Below are 25,153 nucleotides of genomic sequence, written 5' to 3'. Positions count from 1 at the left end.
CTGCGTGCACAAAAGCGCTGGAAACGGCGAGAGAAGCTTAAAAATGCAACCTTAGTTCAGAAGATTTACTTTTGTTCACAAAGTGGCTCTGCGTGCACAAAAGCGCTGGAAACGGCGAGAGAAGCTTAAAAATGCAACCTTGGTTCAGAAGATTTACTTTTGTTCACAAAGTTGTTCTGAGTATAAAAAACAGCTGGAAGCAGTAGCTCTGCGTGCACAAAAGCGCTGGAAACGGCGAGAGAAGCTTAAAAATGCAACCTTAGTTCAGAAGATTTACTTTTGTTCACAAAGTGGCTCTGCGTGCACAAAAGCGCTGGAAACGGCGAGAGAAGCTTAAAAATGCAACCTTAGTTCAGAAGATTTACTTTTGTTCACAAAGTGGCTCTGAGTGCACAAAACAGCTGGAAACAATAGCTCTGCGTGCACAAAAGCGCTGGAAACGGCGAGAGAAGCTTAAAAATGCAACCTTAGTTCAGAAGATTTACTTTTGTTCACAAAGTGGTTCTGAGTATAAAAAACAGCTGGAAGCAGTAGCTCTGCGTGCACAAAAGCGCTGGAAACGGCGAGAGAAGCTTAAAAATGCAACCTTAGTTCAGAAGATTTACTTTTGTTCACAAAGTGGCTCTGCGTGCACAAAAGCGCTGGAAACGGCGAGAGAAGCTTAAAAATGCAACCTTAGTTCAGAAGATTTACTTTTGTTCACAAAGTGGTTCTGAGAGCACAAAACAGCTGGAAACAGTAGGTCTGCGTGCACAAAAGCGCTGGAAACGGCGAGAGAAGCTTAAAAATGCAACCTTAGTTCAGGAGATTTACTTTTGTTCACAAAGTGGTTCTGCGTGCAAAAAAGCGCTGGAAACGGCGAGAGAAGCTTAAAAATGCAACCTTAGTTCAGAAGATTTACTTTTGTTCACAAAGTGGCTATGCGTGCACAAAAGCGCTGGAAACGGCGAGAGAAGCTTAAAAATGCAACCTTAGTTCAGAAGATTTACTTTTGTTCGCAAAGTGGTTCTAAGTGCACAAAACAGCTGGAAACAGTAGCTCTGCGTGCACAAAAGCGCTGGAAACGGCGAGAGAAGCTTAAAAATGCAACCTTAGTTCAGAAGATTTACTTTTGTTCACAAAGTGGTTCTGAGTATAAAAAACAGCTGGAAGCAGTAGCTCTGCGTGCACAAAAGCGCTGGAAACGGCGAGAGAAGCTTAAAAATGCAACCTTAGTTCAGAAGATTTACTTTTGTTCACAAAGTGGCTCTGCGTGCACAAAAGCGCTGGAAACGGCGAGAGAAGCTTAAAAATGCAACCTTAGTTCAGAAGATTTACTTTTGTTCGCAAAGTGGTTCTGAGTATAAAAAACAGCTGGAAGCAGTAGCTCTGCGTGCACAAAAGCGCTGGAAATGGCGAGAGAAGCTTAAAAATGCAACCTTGGTTCAGAAGTTTTACTTTTGTTCACAAAGTGGTTCTGAGTGCACAAAACAGCTGGAAACAGTAGCTCTGCGTGCACAAAAGCGCTGGAAACGGCGAGAGAAGCTTAAAAATGCAACCTTAGTTCAGAAGATTTACTTTTGTTCGCAAAGTGGTTCTGAGTATAAAAAACAGCTGGAAGCAGTAGCTCTGCGTGCACAAAAGCGCTGGAAATGGCGAGAGAAGCTTAAAAATGCAACCTTGGTTCAGAAGTTTTACTTTTGTTCACAAAGTGGTTCTGAGTGCACAAAACAGCTGGAAACAGTAGCTCTGCGTGCACAAAAGCGCTGGAAACGGCGAGAGAAGCTTAAAAATGCAACCTTAGTTCAGAAGATTTACTTTTGTTCACAAAGTGGTTCTGAGTATAAAAAACAGCTGGAAGCAGTAGCTCTGCGTGCACAAAAGCGCTGGAAACGGCGAGAGAAGCTTAAAAATGCAACCTTAGTTCAGAAGATTTACTTTTGTTCACAAAGTGGCTCTGCGTGCACAAAAGCGCTGGAAACGGCGAGAGAAGCTTAAAAATGCAACCTTAGTTCAGAAGATTTACTTTTGTTCACAAAGTGGCTCTGAGTGCACAAAACAGCTGGAAGCAGTAGCTCTGCGTGCACAAAAGCGCTGGAAACGGCGAGAGAAGCTTAAAAATGCAACCTTAGTTCAGAAGATTTACTTTTGTTCACAAAGTGGCTCTGCGTGCACAAAAGCGCTGGAAACGGCGAGAGAAGCTTAAAAATGCAACCTTGGTTCAGAAGATTTACTTTTGTTCACAAAGTTGTTCTGAGTATAAAAAACAGCTGGAAGCAGTAGCTCTGCGTGCACAAAAGCGCTGGAAACGGCGAGAGAAGCTTAAAAATGCAACCTTAGTTCAGAAGATTTACTTTTGTTCACAAAGTGGCTCTGCGTGCACAAAAGCGCTGGAAACGGCGAGAGAAGCTTAAAAATGCAACCTTAGTTCAGAAGATTTACTTTTGTTCACAAAGTGGCTCTGAGTGCACAAAACAGCTGGAAACAATAGCTCTGCGTGCACAAAAGCGCTGGAAACGGCGAGAGAAGCTTAAAAATGCAACCTTAGTTCAGAAGATTTACTTTTGTTCACAAAGTGGTTCTGAGTATAAAAAACAGCTGGAAGCAGTAGCTCTGCGTGCACAAAAGCGCTGGAAACGGCGAGAGAAGCTTAAAAATGCAACCTTAGTTCAGAAGATTTACTTTTGTTCACAAAGTGGCTCTGCGTGCACAAAAGCGCTGGAAACGGCGAGAGAAGCTTAAAAATGCAACCTTAGTTCAGAAGATTTACTTTTGTTCGCAAAGTGGTTCTAAGTGCACAAAACAGCTGGAAACAGTAGCTCTGCGTGCACAAAAGCGCTGGAAACGGCGAGAGAAGCTTAAAAATGCAACCTTAGTTCAGAAGATTTACTTTTGTTCACAAAGTGGTTCTGAGTATAAAAAACAGCTGGAAGCAGTAGCTCTGCGTGCACAAAAGCGCTGGAAACGGCGAGAGAAGCTTAAAAATGCAACCTTAGTTCAGAAGATTTACTTTTGTTCACAAAGTGGCTCTGCGTGCACAAAAGCGCTGGAAACGGCGAGAGAAGCTTAAAAATGCAACCTTAGTTCAGAAGATTTACTTTTGTTCGCAAAGTGGTTCTGAGTATAAAAAACAGCTGGAAGCAGTAGCTCTGCGTGCACAAAAGCGCTGGAAATGGCGAGAGAAGCTTAAAAATGCAACCTTGGTTCAGAAGTTTTACTTTTGTTCACAAAGTGGTTCTGAGTGCACAAAACAGCTGGAAACAGTAGCTCTGCGTGCACAAAAGCGCTGGAAACGGCGAGAGAAGCTTAAAAATGCAACCTTAGTTCAGAAGATTTACTTTTGTTCACAAAGTGGTTCTGAGTATAAAAAACAGCTGGAAGCAGTAGCTCTGCGTGCACAAAAGCGCTGGAAACGGCGAGAGAAGCTTAAAAATGCAACCTTAGTTCAGAAGATTTACTTTTGTTCACAAAGTGGCTCTGCGTGCACAAAAGCGCTGGAAACGGCGAGAGAAGCTTAAAAATGCAACCTTAGTTCAGAAGATTTACTTTTGTTCACAAAGTGGCTCTGAGTGCACAAAACAGCTGGAAGCAGTAGCTCTGCGTGCACAAAAGCGCTGGAAACGGCGAGAGAAGCTTAAAAATGCAACCTTAGTTCAGAAGATTTACTTTTGTTCACAAAGTGGCTCTGCGTGCACAAAAGCGCTGGAAACGGCGAGAGAAGCTTAAAAATGCAACCTTGGTTCAGAAGATTTACTTTTGTTCACAAAGTTGTTCTGAGTATAAAAAACAGCTGGAAGCAGTAGCTCTGCGTGCACAAAAGCGCTGGAAACGGCGAGAGAAGCTTAAAAATGCAACCTTAGTTCAGAAGATTTACTTTTGTTCACAAAGTGGCTCTGCGTGCACAAAAGCGCTGGAAACGGCGAGAGAAGCTTAAAAATGCAACCTTAGTTCAGAAGATTTACTTTTGTTCACAAAGTGGCTCTGAGTGCACAAAACAGCTGGAAACAATAGCTCTGCGTGCACAAAAGCGCTGGAAACGGCGAGAGAAGCTTAAAAATGCAACCTTAGTTCAGAAGATTTACTTTTGTTCACAAAGTGGTTCTGAGTATAAAAAACAGCTGGAAGCAGTAGCTCTGCGTGCACAAAAGCGCTGGAAACGGCGAGAGAAGCTTAAAAATGCAACCTTAGTTCAGAAGATTTACTTTTGTTCACAAAGTGGCTCTGCGTGCACAAAAGCGCTGGAAACGGCGAGAGAAGCTTAAAAATGCAACCTTAGTTCAGAAGATTTACTTTTGTTCACAAAGTGGTTCTGAGAGCACAAAACAGCTGGAAACAGTAGGTCTGCGTGCACAAAAGCGCTGGAAACGGCGAGAGAAGCTTAAAAATGCAACCTTAGTTCAGTAGATTTACTTTTGTTCACAAAGTGGCTCTGCGTGCAAAAAAGCGCTGGAAACGGCGAGAGAAGCTTAAAAATGCAACCTTAGTTCAGAAGATTTACTTTTGTTCACAAAGTGGTTCTGAGTGCACAAAACAGCTGGAAACAGTAGCTCTGCGTGCACAAAAGCGCTGGAAACGGCGAGAGAAGCTTAAAAATGCAACCTTAGTTCAGGAGATTTACTTTTGTTCACAAAGTGGTTCTGCGTGCAAAAAAGCGCTGGAAACGGCGAGAGAATCTTAAAAATGCAACCTTAGTTCAGAAGATTTAATTTTGTTCACAAAGTGGCTATGCGTGCACAAAAGCGCTGGAAACGGCGAGAGAAGCTTAAAAATGCAACCTTAGTTCAGAAGATTTACTTTTGTTCACAAAGTGGCTCTGAGTGCACAAAACAGCTGGAAACATTAGCTCTGCGTGCACAAAAGCGCTGGAAACGGCGAGAGAAGCTTAAAAATGCAACCTTAGTTCAGAAGATTTACTTTTGTTCACAAAGTGGTTCTGAGTATAAAAAACAGCTGGAAGCAGTAGCTCTGCGTGCACAAAAGCGCTGGAAACGGCGAGAGAAGCTTAAAAATGCAACCTTAGTTCAGAAGATTTACTTTTGTTCACAAAGTGGCTCTGCGTGCACAAAAGCGCTGGAAACGGCGAGAGAAGCTTAAAAATGCAACCTTAGTTCAGAAGATTTACTTTTGTTCACAAAGTGGCTCTGAGTGCACAAAACAGCTGGAAACAATAGCTCTGCGTGCACAAAAGCGCTGGAAACGGCGAGAGAAGCTTAAAAATGCAACCTTAGTTCAGAAGATTTACTTTTGTTCACAAAGTGGCTCTGCGTGCACAAAAGCGCTGGAAACGGCGAGACAAGCTTAAAAATGCAACCTTAGTTCAGAAGATTTACTTTTGTTCACAAAGTGGCTCTGCGTGCAAAAAACAGCTGGAAACAGTAGCTCTGCGTGCACAAAAGCGCTGGAAATGGCGAGAGAAGCTTAAAAATGCAACCTTGGTTCAGAAGTTTTACTTTTGTTCACAAAGTGGTTCTGAGAGCACAAAACAGCTGGAAACAGTAGCTCTGCGTGCACAAAAGCGCTGGAAACGGCGAGAGAAGCTTAAAAATGCAACCTTAGTTCACAAGATTTACTTTTGTTCACAAAGTGGTTCTGAGTATAAAAAACAGCTGGAAGCAGTAGCTCTGCGTGCACAAAAGCGCTGGAAATGGCGAGAGAAGTTTAAAAATGCAACCTTAGTTCAGAAGATTTACTTTTGTTCACAAAGTGGTTCTGAGAGCACAAAACAGCTGGAAACAGTAGCTCTGCGTGCACAAAAGCGCTGGAAACGGCGAGAGAAGCTTAAAAATGCAACCTTAGTTCAGAAGATTTACTTTTGTTCACAAAGTGGCTCTGCGTGCACAAAAGCGCTGGAAACGGCGAGACAAGCTTAAAAATGCAACCTTAGTTCAGAAGATTTACTTTTGTTCACAAAGTGGTTCTGAGTATAAAAAACAGCTGGAAGCAGTAGCTCTGCGTGCACAAAAGCGCTGGAAATGGCGAGAGAAGCTTAAAAATGCAACCTTGGTTCAGAAGTTTTACTTTTGTTCACAAAGTGGTTCTGAGTGCACAAAACAGCTGGAAACAGTAGCTCTGCGTGCACAAAAGCGCTGGAAATGGCGAGAGAAGTTTAAAAATGCAACCTTAGTTCAGAAGATTTACTTTTGTTCACAAAGTGGTTCTGAGTGCACAAAACAGCTGGAAACAGTAGCTCTGCGTGCACAAAAGCGCTGGAAATGGCGAGAGAAGCTTAAAAATGCAACCTTAGTTCAGAAGATTTACTTTTGTTCACAAAGTGGTTCTGAGTGCACAAAACAGCTGGAAACATTAGCTCTTCGTGCACAAAAGCGCTGGAAATGGCGAGAGAAGCTTAAAAATGCAACCTTAGTTCAGAAGATTTACTTTTGTTCACAAAGTGGCTCTGCGTGCACAAAAGCGCTGGAAACGGCGAGAGAAGCTTAAAAATGCAACCTTAGTTCAGAAGATTTACTTTTGTTCACAAAGTGGCTCTGCGTGCACAAAAGCGCTGGAAACGGCGAGAGAAGCTTAAAAATGCAACCTTAGTTCAGAAGATTTACTTTTGTTCACAAAGTGGCTCTGCGTGCACAAAAGCGCTGGAAACGGCGAGAGAAGCTTAAAAATGCAACCTTAGTTCAGAAGATTTACTTTTGTTCACAAAGTGGTTCTGAGAGCACAAAACAGCTGGAAACAGTAGCTCTGCGTGCACAAAAGCGCTGGAAACGGCGAGAGAAGCTTAAAAATGCAACCTTAGTTCAGAAGATTTACTTTTGTTCACAAAGTGGTTCTGAGTGCACAAAACAGCTGGAAACAGTAGCTCTGCGTGCACAAAAGCGCTGGAAACGGCGAGACAAGCTTAAAATTGCCACTTTGGTCCATATGATGAATTTTTAATGACTAAAGGTGAAAACCAGAACACACGGGTAGTGGATGGTCACCTTGAACAAGGCTCAGGTGAAATATCCCTGTCAACTTTAAAATAATTTTGTAAAGTAATGTTTTCAAGTTTTTAATTCCATAATATAAATAGTCGAGCTGTTGACTTCTTAATCTAATATTTGCTCAAAGTTGATTAAAATTGCTTAAGACAGTGAGATAAGGATATATTTGCTACAATGAATAAGATATTGATTTTCTTAATAAAGATTAACCTTAAAAAGAATCCCCCCCATTCTTGTTTAGGATGACCCTCACTATCTGAATGTAAAATCTCAAGTAATTTTGCTGTACGCATTTTGAGTGAAAGTCAAGGGAAAGTCAGTTAAATTTTAATTATGGCATCCATAACCTTCTCCTATTATGTGTTAGGATAGGTCTTTTTTTTACCTAAAAAAAAAATCCTTAAGAGCTGACTTAGAATCTTCACCTCATCCTCGTTCAGGATGATGCCCACTATTTGTTTATAATATTTCAATTTTTTTTACGAACATTTTTTGAGAAAGTGAAAGGCAGCTCAATTTTCATTATGGCAAAAATATGAACCCAAAAAAGTCCTTAAAAGGTAACCCTAACCCTCTAAACATTATTAAGACTAAATTCATATAAGGTCACTGTGAACCTTGACCCTTGACCACTTTAATTTGTTTGAGTCCAAGTGACTCCATTGAGAAGGAATTCCCTCAAGCAGTGAGTCCAAGTTACCAGATATAATGAAATTCCCTACTGACAGTCCTAATATATCACATTCACAGTGACGTGAGGTAACTCTGACCTTTAACTTCGAAGGGAATAAAATCCTTCATCTTTGAGTTTAAGTTAATGTTTTTACCAAGTTTGACGACATTCCCATGAGCTGATCTTTAGATATCAATTTAAGGAAAAATATTTACATACTTTGTGAGAACACTGTGACATTTGGCTACCAAAATGAAATCCAAATTCATGTGAATGTTTGTGCCAAATATGAAAGAATTCCCTGAAGGCATTTTGGATATATATTGCATATACAAGGCAAGAAGTGTGCTTTGTGAGGTGCTAGTGACCTTGCCATTTGATCTTTGATCCTTCATCAATCACATCCAAAAGATGTCCCTACTTTTGGTGTATGTCTGACAATGATAAAGGCTAATCAGGAAGGAGCTCAACACTCCTAATTGCATTTATCACTGCATAAATATTTTGTGATTTACTTCTTAACATCTGTTTAAATCATCATTATTATTATTGAGATCACATGTCTTTTCCCCTCCCATAACCCCTTTTGGTCCAAAGTTCTAAAACTTTCAATCCCATTTGTTCAACAAAATACAAAATTTGGAGGACCAAAGTTATGCTGATATGGGAAAAACATTAGAAATTCCCAAATTATTTCCAATTTACTTTTCTTAAAATTTGTTTTTTATTTATTTTTTATTTTAGGATTGAATTCTTTGTTAATAACGTCAAAAAGCCAATGATGCCCCTAATATACTTCAATTTACTTACCTTTACTTACCTTTGGCAGTTGAGAACTCCTCTCTCTCTCTTTTTTTCCCCTGTCTGCTTAAAGCAGATTGACTGCAGCGTCGATATAATCCTGGCTCAGGTCTCAGTCCTCCAGTCCTAGCCACATCTCTGGTGCAAAGCTCTATTACCTATATAATATCATAGTTTGTTAAATCATGAGCCCGACTTCAGAACCCAATATAACAAGTGTATTAAATCAACAAACACTCCGTATAGTTATACTCCTTAACTCTGTGACCTCCTCTTAGATCATCAGCATGTTTATTCCAATACTCTTCAGTTAACCCAGTTAACTACGTGATCTCCAAGATCACCAACAGGCTTATTCTCTATTCCTTAGTTAACCCAATTAACTCCGTGATCTCCAAGACCACCTGAAGCTTCCTTGATTCTACATCGGTTCCAAACCACGCCATGCAGACACGTCGGTCACTCACCCAGTGAGAGAATCGTTTCCCTTCTGAATTTGTCTTCCCAGAAAGACAGTGTCTCTGTGCTACTTGGTCCCCCAGATTACAGCAGTGAGAGCACTCTTTGGTTCTCAGACATCAGGCCCTCACGTCTCTACCCTCTTTTGTCAGGGAGGTTGAGGTCAGAGACCCAGACTACCTGCGCAGTTTTACCTTTCATCCCTGAGATCCAGAGTGTCCTCTCATACGAGTGATCCTGCCGACAAAGCCAAAATTGTGGTGGAAATTTCTGTGAAACAAGCACAAAGTCAAACACTTCTTTTCACCTGAATGACATGCACAAATGAGCAAAGAACTTAGGAGAATCTGTGTTCTTACAACTCGCAGCCCCTTTCCACTAAGCATGCAAAGGTATATATTACCCTCCTGTAGTTTCACTCAGTGGAGGAGACATCCCGTCCTTTTCTTTACATGTTCTGTGGATGACCCCCCCTGTGAGAACACAGTTGTTTGATCCCAATCAGAGATACTAAAAGATACCATAAAGTTGTGGTTTCTCAAGGCCATAAAACTCAAGTCAATTAAGCCACCATCGTAAACCTTAAAGTTGCCCTTTCTGATTAACAATTTGGTCAACCATTTGGTCAGTCCTCAACATACAGTACATGTCTGCTCATGCAATTATACATACACAAATGTAACATTTCCATTACAGTGCTAAAAGTGTTATAGCTGAGCAGGGATCAGTGAGGATGAGGTCGTATTTAAAGGGACCGCTTTGGTGAGAGAATGGGCTGTGATTGGTGAGTGACTGATGAGCACCCATGAACCTATCGTTAGCTGAGCACATGACTCTGTGTCCTGCATGAACTAACACAATGCTTCATTAGTCACTATTTAAGTTCAGGATTTCCACAATGACATTCTCACTTTAAACTTAATTTAAGGTATCTCGAATTGAGGCAAATTAAAGCTGACCTTGAATTATGATCAGTCACAATCAAATTGTCATATATCACAAATCATAAACTGGATTTATTTTCATAATTAATTATGGATAAAATTACAAGGCATGTTGCAGAAATCTGGAATGGATATCTATATCATTGAGCATTGTAACAAGTTACATTGTACAAGTACATGTTCTACTGAATAAGGGATCAGCCACTTGCTATCTGTAATACAAACAGCCATCATCAGGAACATCAGAGATATCATAGTTAATAATCATCCCAAGGTACTTGTAGTTCTCTACAATGTCTACCACATGTCCCTTGATGATAGTATTCTAAGAGTTTGAGGACTGATGCCTAAAACTCATGTCCTTGGTTTTTGTCACATTTAGTAGTAAAAATGCACAGTCACACCACTACAGATTCACAATCCACAATGGGACCATGGTTGTTCTCATCTGCATGGAGGAAACTGACTGTCACAGAGTCATCAGCAAATTTGAAAAGTAATCTGTTGTCATGCCAGCTGCGGCAGTCATCAGTATACACATTATAGAGGGGAGGTGAAAGGACACAGGAGGAGACCCTGTGGATGATGACAATGTGTCTTACATGCATTACTTTCTGCGTCAGTTGCCAGTTGCAGCTCGAGGCATGTATCCAAAATTATCTTTTCCAGGCACTATACTGATACTGTAGTCACTACAAGTTACGCACGTTCCAGTTTGCCTGGGGGACATTTAAAACAAACCAGTCTACAACACAATAAAAATCACATGAAAATCAACCTCCCTCCTCATCTTTTCATATTTTTTTCTCCTCAATTTTTTAATGTGGATTTAGAATTTGATACTGAGCATAGCCGTGAAATTGCCCCCCCCCCAAATAGAAATGGTACAAGTTGTCAAATAAATGTTATCTACATAAATCCCCACAGATTTCAAAAACATTCTCAGAACAAAGTTAACATCACAGTATATTGTAAGGTATCACATTTTTTATTACTCACCTTATTGATGGAACCTCAACCATATTTACTGTCCCTGGCTCAGACTCTCTCTCAAGCATCTACAGTAGGTGTTTTCATTCCCAAAACACAGGCTCTCTTGTGGTTCCAAGAGTCTGTAAGAGTAGAACAGGAGGTAGAGCATTCAGCTACCAGGCAGACAACTTCTGTGCATTTACGGTTAAACTTAAAACATTCCTTTTTGATAAAGCCTTGCTGGATCAGGTGAGTCCTGAACCATCCCTTAAGCTGCTATAGGTCTAGACTGCAGGGGAAACTCCCATCATCCACAGAGCACTTCTCCACTTCTCTCTGTCTCTCTGCCCCCCCCCCCCCACCCCACACTCATTTTTTTTTTTAAATAAATGTCAAAAACTATGTTATTGTTGTGTCTCTTTTCTCCCATAGTCCCTCTCTCTCTTTCTCTCTCTCATTGCAGATACCTCTGACTCCAGAACTGAAGGAGAACAACTATTATTATTATTATTATTAACAACAATACTTAATTAATTATTATATTAATTGTTGCTGCTATCATTGATAATCAATAACTTCTTTACACTGTTATTGTTTACATTTTAACTAGTAAGAGCTGATACCAGATGATCCAGGCAGATGATCGTCCACATTGAGCCTGGTTCTGCTAGAGGTTTCTCCCTGTAAGTGAGGGAGTTTTTACTCTTCACAGTCACCAAAGTCTGCTCATTGTGGGAACTGTTAGGTTTCTTTATATTAAACAAGATTTGAAGGTCTTGACCTTCTATGTAAAGTTCCTTGAGATAATGTATATTATGATTTGGCGCTATACAAATAAAATTGAATTGAATTGAATAGGTGATGGGATAATAATAACAATAATTAATTGAGCAGTAGTATTGCAATATATTCAGTAAACTGTACAGAAATAATATGTTTTTTTTCTTTCATGAACATATTTTCCATTTCATATTATGCACTTACCAACCTTTAACTGTGGGCTGAGTTTCCTGAGCACATATACACATTCACCTAACACACTGGTAAATATTAACCCTTACTATGAGGAACTCATACCTGAAAAAGGGAGTATTTGAATGAACGATACATGGACACAAACTTTTCTCAAATCATGTGCATTATGACTGAAGGGAGTAAGCGAGGTGTCTCTTAATGTTCCTCAAAAGCTACATGCTCCCTCTCCTGGATCCCTCTGGTAACTACACCTGCTCTTACTGCTGCTGGTGTTAGAATAACTTGTTGAACATAAAACACAAGAATACACAAAAATACTGTTCTCTAACTGCTGCAACTGACAGTAAACATTATAACCATAACATGAATATGCTCAAGTATTAGAATATGAGAAATTTAATAGTACTCTGCTACTTCAGCTAACTTGCGGGTAAAGCACAATATTCCTTGTGTCACAAAAAGCAACAAGTGTCAGAACCTGTCTGACTGCCTAATTCAACCAGGCACAACTTTTTTTCTTTCGCGCCTGCGGACACCAGGCCGAAATAGGTGGATGGGCTTTCTGTAAAGAAGGCTCCTGTCGTGGTTTCAAAGCTCTACGTGCTTTCTGGCATTTGCTGGAGGCCCGTCAAATTGCAATCTATAATGAAAGGGGAATCAGAAGTTAGTGTAAATCCCATTATCAATGCCTAGAATATGCTGGCCCCTCATTTCAGCCAAAAAAGCCTCAAACTGTTTGAAAGTTACACCGTTGCGATCATTAGGCCCCAGATCAACATTCTTCCCTCTCATACCCGTATGTACTCTGTACGGCTATCAAAATGGAGCCCGTAGAAATGGGCTTAATTGATACCAAAGGTCACAAAGGTCACCTGGGCCCTTCTGCAGTTTTGGTGAAAATCGGTAATGCAGGCTCAAAGAGCCCCTCGTGACCAGTGGGTCAAATTTGGGGCTCCTAGGCCCTTGGGAAGGCCCCGAAAGGGATCGTGATTTCCCCAAAAATCTCCAGAACCAAGAGGCTGCGAACCCTGTTTAGGCCCCTGACCAGCTAGAGGGCTGAAATCCAAGTGACAACTCATGTAGCATTGATAAGAAATTCCCTCAAGCATTCCAAGTTACCAGATATAATGAAATTCCCTACTGACAGTCCTAACATATCACATTCACAGTGACGTTACTCTGACCTTTAACTTCGAAGGGAATAAAATTCTTCATCTTTGAATTGAAGTTAATATTTTTACCAAGTTTGACGACATTCCCATGAGCTGATCTTTAGATATCAATTTAAGGAAAAATATTTACATGCTTTGTGAGAACACTGTGACATTTGGCTACCAAAATGAAACCCAAATTCATATGAATGTTTGTGCCAAATGTGAAAGAATTCCCTGAAGGCCTTTCGGATATATCGCATTTACAAGGCAAGTAGTGTGCTTTGTGAGGTCCTAGTGACCTTGCCATTTGATCTTTGACAACTGAATTCTATTCAAGTCATCATTGAGTCCAAATGAATGTTTGTGCCACATGTAATGATATTTCCTTTGGACAATCCTGATAAATTGTATTCAAAACAATGCAAAGTCATGTGAGCTTGACCTTTTGACCTTTGACTAACATAACGTAGTTGTACATGAGATATCGCATTCACATGAATTGGCAAGACAGATGGATGGACAACCTGAAAACGTAATGCCTCTGGCCATACTGAATGTGAAAATGGTAAAGAAAGAAATATAGCAATACATGATAAATAATTTGTTCCATGTTCTTTTATTTTACATGGATGATTTCTTGACAAAACAAGCCAACTCTATAAATGTGAACTGAGTGTCAGAAATTAACATGACATTCATAGCATCTGCAAACAATTTTTCCCCACAAATTTCTGTAACTTTCTGAGAATCTACATCACAGTATATTGTAAAATATCATGTGTTTCAATACTCTCCTTATTGATGGAACCTCAGTGATGTCTACTGTCCCTGGCTCAGACACTCTCTCAAGCATCTACAGTACATGTCAAGAAAGGTAATGGTTACATTAAAATAACATTTGATATCTACAATTCAGTTGAACTATTATAGTTTCAGATATTTCTTTCTGTAAGTTCAATTCAGCATCTGCAGATGGACTCATTAGTACACGTCACCTGATTGACATGCACAAATGAGCAAAGAACATAGGAGAATCTGTGTTCTTATAACTCACAGCCCCCTCCCACTAAGCATGCAAAGGTATATATTACCCTTCTGTAGTTTCACTCAGTGGAAGATACATCCTGTCCTTTTGTTAACATGTTCTGTGGATGACCCCCCCCCCCCCCCCGTGAGATCCCAGTTGTTTGATCCCAATCAGAGATACAACGAGATACCATAAAGTTGTGGTTTCTCGAGGCCATAAAACTCAAGTCTCTTAAGCCACCATCGTAAACATTAAAGTTGCCCTTTTAGATTAACAATTTGGTCAACCATTTGGTCAGTCCTCGACATACAGTACATGTCTGCTCATGCAATTATACATACACAAATGTAACATTTCCATTACAGTGCTAAAAGTGTTATAGCTGAGCAGGGATCAGTGAGGATGAGGTCGTATTTAAAGGGACCGCTTTGGTGAGAGAATGGGCTGTGATTGGTGAGTGACTGATGAGCACCCATGAACCTATCGTTAGCTGAGCACATGACTCTGTGTCCTGCATGAACTAACACAATGCTTCATTAGTCACTATTTAAGTTCAGGATTTCCACAATGACATTCTCACTTTAAACTTAATTTAAGGTATCTCGAATTGAGGCAAATTAAAGCTGACCTTGAATTATGATCAGTCACAATCAAATTGTCATATATCACAAATCATAAACTGGATTTATTTTCATAATTAATTATGGATAAAATTACAAGGCATGTTGCAGAAATCTGGAATGGATATCTATATCATTGAGCATTGTAACAAGTTACATTGTACAAGTACATGTTCTACTGAATAAGGGATCAGCCACTTGCTATCTGTAATACAAACAGCCATCATCAGGAACATCAGAGATATCATAGTTAATAATCATCCCAAGGTACTTGTAGTTCTCTACAATGTCTACCACATGTCCCTTGATGATAGTATTCTAAGAGTTTGAGGACTGATGCCTAAAACTCATGTCCTTGGTTTTTGTCACATTTAGTAGTAAAAATGCACAGTCACACCACTACAGATTCACAATCCACAATGGGACCATGGTTGTTCTCATCTGCATGGAGGAAACTGACTGTCACAGAGTCATCAGCAAATTTGAAAAGTAATCTGTTGTCATGCCAGCTGCGGCAGTCATCAGTATACACATTATAGAGGGGAGGTGAAAGGACACAGGAGGAGACCCTGTGGATGATGACAATGTGTCTTACATGCATTACTTTCTGCGTCAGTTGCCAGTTGCAGCTCGAGGCATGTATCCAAAATTATCTTTTCCAGGCACTATACTGATACTGTAGTCACTACAAGATACGCACGTTCCAGTTTGCCTGGGGGACATTTAAAACAAACCAGTCTACAACACAATAAAAATCACATGAAAATCAACCTCCCTCCTCATCTTTTCATATTTTTTTCTCCTCAATTTTTTAATGTGGATTTAGAATTTGATACTGAGCATAGCCGTGAAATTGCCCCCCCCCCAAATAGAAATGGTACAAGTTGTCAAATAAATGTTATCTACATAAATCCCCACAGATTTCAAAAACATTCTCAGAACAAAGTTAACATCACAGTATATTGTAAGGTATCACATTTTTTATTACTCACCTTATTGATGGAACCTCAACCATATTTACTGTCCCTGGCTCAGACTCTCTCTCAAGCATCTACAGTAGGTGTTTTCATTCCCAAAACACAGGCTCTCTTGTGGTTCCAAGAGTCTGTAAGAGTAGAACAGGAGGTAGAGCATTCAGCTACCAGGCAGACAACTTCTGTGCATTTACGGTTAAACTTAAAACATTCCTTTTTGATAAAGCCTTGCTGGATCAGGTGAGTCCTGAACCATCCCTTAAGCTGCTATAGGTCTAGACTGCAGGGGAAACTCCCATCATCCACAGAGCACTTCTCCACTTCTCTCTGTCTCTCTGCCCCCCCCCCCCCACCCCACACTCATTTTTTTTTTTAAATAAATGTCAAAAACTATGTTATTGTTGTGTCTCTTTTCTCCCATAGTCCCTCTCTCTCTTTCTCTCTCTCATTGCAGATACCTCTGACTCCAGAACTGAAGGAGAACAACTATTATTATTATTATTATTAACAACAATACTTAATTAATTATTATATTAATTGTTGCTGCTATCATTGATAATCAATAACTTCTTTACACTGTTATTGTTTACATTTTAACTAGTAAGAGCTGATACCAGATGATCCAGGCAGATGATCGTCCACATTGAGCCTGGTTCTGCTAGAGGTTTCTCCCTGTAAGTGAGGGAGTTTTTACTCTTCACAGTCACCAAAGTCTGCTCATTGTGGGAACTGTTAGGTTTCTTTATATTAAACAAGATTTGAAGGTCTTGACCTTCTATTTAAAGTTCCTTGAGATAATGTATATTATGATTTGGCGCTATACAAATAAAATTGAATTGAATTGAATAGGTGATGGGATAATAATAACAATAATTAATTGAGCAGTAGTATTGCAATATATTCAGTAAACTGTACAGAAATAATATGTTTTTTTTCTTTCATGAACATATTTTCCATTTCATATTATGCACTTACCAACCTTTAACTGTGGGCTGAGTTTCCTGAGCACATATACACATTCACCTAACACACTGGTAAATATTAACCCTTACTATGAGGAACTCATACCTGAAAAAGGGAGTATTTGAATGAACGATACATGGACACAAACTTTTCTCAAATCATGTGCATTATGACTGAAGGGAGTAAGCGAGGTGTCTCTTAATGTTCCTCAAAAGCTACATGCTCCCTCTCCTGGATCCCTCTGGTAACTACACCTGCTCTTACTGCTGCTGGTGTTAGAATAACTTGTTGAACATAAAACACAAGAATACACAAAAATACTGTTCTCTAACTGCTGCAACTGACAGTAAACATTATAACCATAACATGAATATGCTCAAGTATTAGAATATGAGAAATTTAATAGTACTCTGCTACTTCAGCTAACTTGCGGGTAAAGCACAATATTCCTTGTGTCACAAAAAGCAACAAGTGTCAGAACCTGTCTGACTGCCTAATTCAACCAGGCACAACTTTTTTTCTTTCGCGCCTGCGGACACCAGGCCGAAATAGGTGGATGGGCTTTCTGTAAAGAAGGCTCCTGTCGTGGTTTCAAAGCTCTACGTGCTTTCTGGCATTTGCTGGAGGCCCGTCAAATTGCAATCTATAATGAAAGGGGAATCAGAAGTTAGTGTAAATCCCATTATCAATGCCTAGAATATGCTGGCCCCTCATTTCAGCCAAAAAAGCCTCAAACTGTTTGAAAGTTACACCGTTGCGATCATTAGGCCCCAGATCAACATTCTTCCCTCTCATACCCGTATGTACTCTGTACGGCTATCAAAATGGAGCCCGTAGAAATGGGCTTAATTGATACCAAAGGTCACAAAGGTCACCTGGGCCCTTCTGCAGTTTTGGTGAAAATCGGTAATGCAGGCTCAAAGAGCCCCTCGTGACCAGTGGGTCAAATTTGGGGCTCCTAGGCCCTTGGGAAGGCCCCGAAAGGGATCGTGATTTCCCCAAAAATCTCCAGAACCAAGAGGCTGCGAACCCTGTTTAGGCCCCTGACCAGCTAGAGGGCTGAAATCCAAGTGACAACTCATGTAGCATTGATAAGAAATTCCCTCAAGCATTCCAAGTTACCAGATATAATGAAATTCCCTACTGACAGTCCTAACATATCACATTCACAGTGACGTTACTCTGACCTTTAACTTCGAAGGGAATAGAATTCTTCATCTTTGAATTGAAGTTAATATTTTTACCAAGTTTGACGACATTCCCATGAGCTGATCTTTAGATATCAATTTAAGGAAAAATATTTACATGCTTTGTGAGAACACTGTGACATTTGGCTACCAAAATGAAACCCAAATTCATATGAATGTTTGTGCCAAATGTGAAAGAATTCCCTGAAGGCCTTTCGGATATATCGCATTTACAAGGCAAGTAGTGTGCTTTGTGAGGTCCTAGTGACCTTGCCATTTGATCTTTGACAACTGAATTCTATTCAAGTCATCATTGAGTCCAAATGAATGTTTGTGCCACATGTAATGATATTTCCTTTGGACAATCCTGATAAATTGTATTCAAAACAATGCAAAGTCATGTGAGCTTGACCTTTTGACCTTTGACTAACATAACGTAGTTGTACATGAGATATCGCATTCACATGAATTGGCAAGACAGATGGATGGACAACCTGAAAACGTAATGCTCTGGCCATACTGAATGTGAAAATGGTAAAGAAAGAAATATAGCAATACATGATAAATAATTTGTTCCATGTTCTTTTATTTTACATGGATGATTTCTTGACAAAACAAGCCAACTCTATAAATGTGAACTGAGTGTCAGAAATTAACATGACATTCATAGCATCTGCAAACAATTTTTCCCCACAAATTTCTGTAACTTTCTGAGAATCTACATCACAGTATATTGTAAAATATCATGTGTTTCAATACTCACCTTATTGATGGAACCTCAGTGATGTCTACTGTCCCTGGCTCAGACACTCTCTCAAGCATCTACAGTACATGTCAAGAAAGGTAATGGTAACATTAAAATAACATTTGATATCTACAATTCAGTTGAACTATTATAGTTTCAGATATTTCTTTCTGTAAGTTCAATTCAGCATCTGCAGATGGACTCATTAGTACACGTCACCTGATTGACATGCACAAATGAGCAAAGAACATAGGAGAATCTGTGTTCTTATAACTCACAGCCCCCTCCCACTAAGCATGCAAAGGTATATATTACCCTTCTGTAGTTTCACTCAGTGGAAGATACATCCTGTCCTTTTGTTAACATGTTCTGTGGATGACCCCCCCCCCCCCCCCGTGAGATCCCAGTTGTTTGATCCCAATCAGAGATACAACGAGATACCATAAAGTTGTGGTTTCTCGAGGCCATAAAACTCAAGTCTCTTAAGCCACCATCGTAAACATTAAAGTTGCCCTTTTAGATTAACAATTTGGTCAACCATTTGGTCAGTCCTCGACATACAGTACATGTCTGCTCATGCAATTATACATACACAAATGTAACATTTCCATTACAGTGCTAAAAGTGTTATAGCTGAGCAGGGATCAGTGAGGATGAGGTCGTATTTAAAGGGACCGCTTTGGTGAGAGAATGGGCTGTGATTGGTGAGTGACTGATGAGCACCCATGAACCTATCGTTAGCTGAGCACATGACTCTGTGTCCTGCATGAACTAACACAATGCTTCATTAGTCACTATTTAAGTTCAGGATTTCCACAATGACATTCTCACTTTAAACTTAATTTAAGGTATCTCGAATTGAGGCAAATTAAAGCTGACCTTGAATTATGATCAGTCACAATCAAATTGTCATATATCACAAATCATAAACTGGATTTATTTTCATAATTAATTATGGATAAAATTACAAGGCATGTTGCAGAAATCTGGAATGGATATCTATATCATTGAGCATTGTAACAAGTTACATTGTACAAGTACATGTTCTACTGAATAAGGGATCAGCCACTTGCTATCTGTAATACAAACAGCCATCATCAGGAACATCAGAGATATCATAGTTAATAATCATCCCAAGGTACTTGTAGTTCTCTACAATGTCTACCACATGTCCCTTGATGATAGTATTCTAAGAGTTTGAGGACTGATGCCTAAAACTCATGTCCTTGGTTTTTGTCACATTTAGTAGTAAAAATGCACAGTCACACCACTACAGATTCACAATCCACAATGGGACCATGGTTGTTCTCATCTGCATGGAGGAAACTGACTGTCACAGAGTCATCAGCAAATTTGAAAAGTAATCTGTTGTCATGCCAGCTGCGGCAGTCATCAGTATACACATTATAGAGGGGAGGTGAAAGGACACAGGAGGAGACCCTGTGGATGATGACAATGTGTCTTACATGCATTACTTTCTGCGTCAGTTGCCAGTTGCAGCTCGAGGCATGTATCCAAAATTATCTTTTCCAGGCACTATACTGATACTGTAGTCACTACAAGTTACGCACGTTCCAGTTTGCCTGGGGGACATTTAAAACAAACCAGTCTACAACACAATAAAAATCACATGAAAATCAACCTCCCTCCTCATCTTTTCATATTTTTTTCTCCTCAATTTTTTAATGTGGATTTAGAATTTGATACTAAGCATAGCCGTGAAATTGCCCCCCCCCAAATAGAAATGGTACAAGTTGTCAAATAAATGTTATCTACATAAATCCCCACAGATTTCAAAAACATTCTCAGAACAAAGTTAACATCACAGTATATTGTAAGGTATCACATTTTTTATTACTCACCTTATTGATGGAACCTCAACCATATTTACTGTCCCTGGCTCAGACTCTCTCTCAAGCATCTACAGTAGGTGTTTTCATTCCCAAAACACAGGCTCTCTTGTGGTTCCAAGAGTCTGTAAGAGTAGAACAGGAGGTAGAGCATTCAGCTACCAGGCAGACAACTTCTGTGCATTTACGGTTAAACTTAAAACATTCCTTTTTGATAAAGCCTTGCTGGATCAGGTGAGTCCTGAACCATCCCTTAAGCTGCTATAGGTCTAGACTGCAGGGGAAACTCCCATCATCCACAGAGCACTTCTCCACTTCTCTCTGTCTCTCTGCCCCCCCCCACCCCACACTCATTTATTTTTTTTAATAAATGTCAAAAACTATGTTATTGACGTGTCTCTTTTCTCCCATAGTCCCTCTCTCTCTTTCTCTCTCTCATTGCAGATACCTCTGACTCCAGAACTGAAGGAGAACAACTATTATTATTATTATTATTAACAACAATACTTAATTAATTATTATATTAATTGTTGCTGCTATCATTGATAATCAATAACTTCTTTACACTGTTATTGTTTACATTTTAACTAGTAAGAGCTGATACCAGATGATCCAGGCAGATGATCGTCCACATTGAGCCTGGTTCTGCTAGAGGTTTCTCCCTGTAAGTGAGGGAGTTTTTACTCTTCACAGTCACCAAAGTCTGCTCATTGTGGGAACTGTTAGGTTTCTTTATATTAAACAAGATTTGAAGGTCTTGACCTTCTATGTAAAGTTCCTTGAGATAATGTATATTATGATTTGGCGCTATACAAATAAAATTGAATTGAATTGAATAGGTGATGGGATAATAATAACAATAATTAATTGAGCAGTAGTATTGCAATATATTCAGTAAACTGTACAGAAATAATATGTTTTTTTTCTTTCATGAACATATTTTCCATTTCATATTATGCACTTACCAACCTTTAACTGTGGGCTGAGTTTCCTGAGCACATATACACATTCACCTAACACACTGGTAAATATTAACCCTTACTATGAGGAACTCATACCTGAAAAAGGGAGTATTTGAATGAACGATACATGGACACAAACTTTTCTCAAATCATGTGCATTATGACTGAAGGGAGTAAGCGAGGTGTCTCTTAATGTTCCTCAAAAGCTACATGCTCCCTCTCCTGGATCCCTCTGGTAACTACACCTGCTCTTACTGCTGCTGGTGTTAGAATAACTTGTTGAACATAAAACACAAGAATACACAAAAATACTGTTCTCTAACTGCTGCAACTGACAGTAAACATTATAACCATAACATGAATATGCTCAAGTATTAGAATATGAGAAATTTAATAGTACTCTGCTACTTCAGCTAACTTGCGGGTAAAGCACAATATTCCTTGTGTCACAAAAAGCAACAAGTGTCAGAACCTGTCTGACTGCCTAATTCAACCAGGCACAACTTTTTTTCTTTCGCGCCTGCGGACACCAGGCCGAAATAGGTGGATGGGCTTTCTGTAAAGAAGGCTCCTGTCGTGGTTTCAAAGCTCTACGTGCTTTCTGGCATTTGCTGGAGGCCCGTCAAATTGCAATCTATAATGAAAGGGGAATCAGAAGTTAGTGTAAATCCCATTATCAATGCCTAGAATATGCTGGCCCCTCATTTCAGCCAAAAAAGCCTCAAACTGTTTGAAAGTTACACCGTTGCGATCATTAGGCCCCAGATCAACATTCTTCCCTCTCATACCCGTATGTACTCTGTACGGCTATCAAAATGGAGCCCGTAGAAATGGGCTTAATTGATACCAAAGGTCACAAAGGTCACCTGGGCCCTTCTGCAGTTTTGGTGAAAATCGGTAATGCAGGCTCAAAGAGCCCCTCGTGACCAGTGGGTCAAATTTGGGGCTCCTAGGCCCTTGGGAAGGCCCCGAAAGGGATCGTGATTTCCCCAAAAATCTCCAGAACCAAGAGGCTGCGAACCCTGTTTAGGCCCCTGACCAGCTAGAGGGCTGAAATCCAAGTGACAACTCATGTAGCATTGATAAGAAATTCCCTCAAGCATTCCAAGTTACCAGATATAATGAAATTCCCTACTGACAGTCCTAACATATCACATTCACAGTGACGTTACTCTGACCTTTAACTTCGAAGGGAATAAAATTCTTCATCTTTGAATTGAAGTTAATATTTTTACCAAGTTTGACGACATTCCCATGAGCTGATCTTTAGATATCAATTTAAGGAAAAATATTTACATGCTTTGTGAGAACACTGTGACATTTGGCTACCAAAATGAAACCCAAATTCATATGAATGTTTGTGCCAAATGTGAAAGAATTCCCTGAAGGCCTTTCGGATATATCGCATTTACAAGGCAAGTAGTGTGCTTTGTGAGGTCCTAGTGACCTTGCCATTTGATCTTTGACAACTGAATTCTATTCAAGTCATCATTGAGTCCAAATGAATGTTTGTGCCACATGTAATGATATTTCCTTTGGACAATCCTGATAAATTGTATTCAAAACAATGCAAAGTCATGTGAGCTTGACCTTTTGACCTTTGACTAACATAACGTAGTTGTACATGAGATATCGCATTCACATGAATTGGCAAGACAGATGGATGGACAACCTGAAAACGTAATGCCTCTGGCCATACTGAATGTGAAAATGGTAAAGAAAGAAATATAGCAATACATGATAAATAATTTGTTCCATGTTCTTTTATTTTACATGGATGATTTCTTGACAAAACAAGCCAACTCTATAAATGTGAACTGAGTGTCAGAAATTAACATGACATTCATAGCATCTGCAAACAATTTTTCCCCACAAATTTCTGTAACTTTCTGAGAATCTACATCACAGTATATTGTAAAATATCATGTGTTTCAATACTCTCCTTATTGATGGAACCTCAGTGATGTCTACTGTCCCTGGCTCAGACACTCTCTCAAGCATCTACAGTACATGTCAAGAAAGGTAATGGTTACATTAAAATAACATTTGATATCTACAATTCAGTTGAACTATTATAGTTTCAGATATTTCTTTCTGTAAGTTCAATTCAGCATCTGCAGATGGACTCATTAGTACACGTCACCTGATTGACATGCACAAATGAGCAAAGAACATAGGAGAATCTGTGTTCTTATAACTCACAGCCCCCTCCCACTAAGCATGCAAAGGTATATATTACCCTTCTGTAGTTTCACTCAGTGGAAGATACATCCTGTCCTTTTGTTAACATGTTCTGTGGATGACCCCCCCCCCCCCCCCGTGAGATCCCAGTTGTTTGATCCCAATCAGAGATACAACGAGATACCATAAAGTTGTGGTTTCTCGAGGCCATAAAACTCAAGTCTCTTAAGCCACCATCGTAAACATTAAAGTTGCCCTTTTAGATTAACAATTTGGTCAACCATTTGGTCAGTCCTCGACATACAGTACATGTCTGCTCATGCAATTATACATACACAAATGTAACATTTCCATTACAGTGCTAAAAGTGTTATAGCTGAGCAGGGATCAGTGAGGATGAGGTCGTATTTAAAGGGACCGCTTTGGTGAGAGAATGGGCTGTGATTGGTGAGTGACTGATGAGCACCCATGAACCTATCGTTAGCTGAGCACATGACTCTGTGTCCTGCATGAACTAACACAATGCTTCATTTGTCACTATTTAAGTTCAGGATTTCCACAATGACATTCTCACTTTAAACTTAATTTAAGGTATCTCGAATTGAGGCAAATTAAAGCTGACCTTGAATTATGATCAGTCACAATCAAATTGTCATATATCACAAATCATAAACTGGATTTATTTTCATAATTAATTATGGATAAAATTACAAGGCATGTTGCAGAAATCTGGAATGGATATCTATATCATTGAGCATTGTAACAAGTTACATTGTACAAGTACATGTTCTACTGAATAAGGGATCAGCCACTTGCTATCTGTAATACAAACAGCCATCATCAGGAACATCAGAGATATCATAGTTAATAATCATCCCAAGGTACTTGTAGTTCTCTACAATGTCTACCACATGTCCCTTGATGATAGTATTCTAAGAGTTTGAGGACTGATGCCTAAAACTCATGTCCTTGGTTTTTGTCACATTTAGTAGTAAAAATGCACAGTCACACCACTACAGATTCACAATCCACAATGGGACCATGGTTGTTCTCATCTGCATGGAGGAAACTGACTGTCACAGAGTCATCAGCAAATTTGAAAAGTAATCTGTTGTCATGCCAGCTGCGGCAGTCATCAGTATACACATTATAGAGGGGAGGTGAAAGGACACAGGAGGAGACCCTGTGGATGATGACAATGTGTCTTACATGCATTACTTTCTGCGTCAGTTGCCAGTTGCAGCTCGAGGCATGTATCCAAAATTATCTTTTCCAGGCACTATACTGATACTGTAGTCACTACAAGTTACGCACGTTCCAGTTTGCCTGGGGGACATTTAAAACAAACCAGTCTACAACACAATAAAAATCACATGAAAATCAACCTCCCTCCTCATCTTTTCATATTTTTTTCTCCTCAATTTTTTAATGTGGATTTAGAATTTGATACTGAGCATAGCCGTGAAATTGCCCCCCCCCAAATAGAAATGGTACAAGTTGTCAAATAAATGTTATCTACATAAATCCCCACAGATTTCAAAAACATTCTCAGAACAAAGTTAACATCACAGTATATTGTAAGGTATCACATTTTTTATTACTCACCTTATTGATGGAACCTCAACCATATTTACTGTCCCTGGCTCAGACTCTCTCTCAAGCATCTACAGTAGGTGTTTTCATTCCCAAAACACAGGCTCTCTTGTGGTTCCAAGAGTCTGTAAGAGTAGAACAGGAGGTAGAGCATTCAGC

This window comes from Paralichthys olivaceus, chromosome 18 (assembly GCF_024713975.1).
Source record: "Paralichthys olivaceus isolate ysfri-2021 chromosome 18, ASM2471397v2, whole genome shotgun sequence".
Classification (NCBI taxonomy): domain Eukaryota; kingdom Metazoa; phylum Chordata; class Actinopteri; order Pleuronectiformes; family Paralichthyidae; genus Paralichthys; species Paralichthys olivaceus.
The sequence above is the reverse complement of the archived record's forward strand: the minus strand, read 5'-3'. Positions refer to the sequence as shown.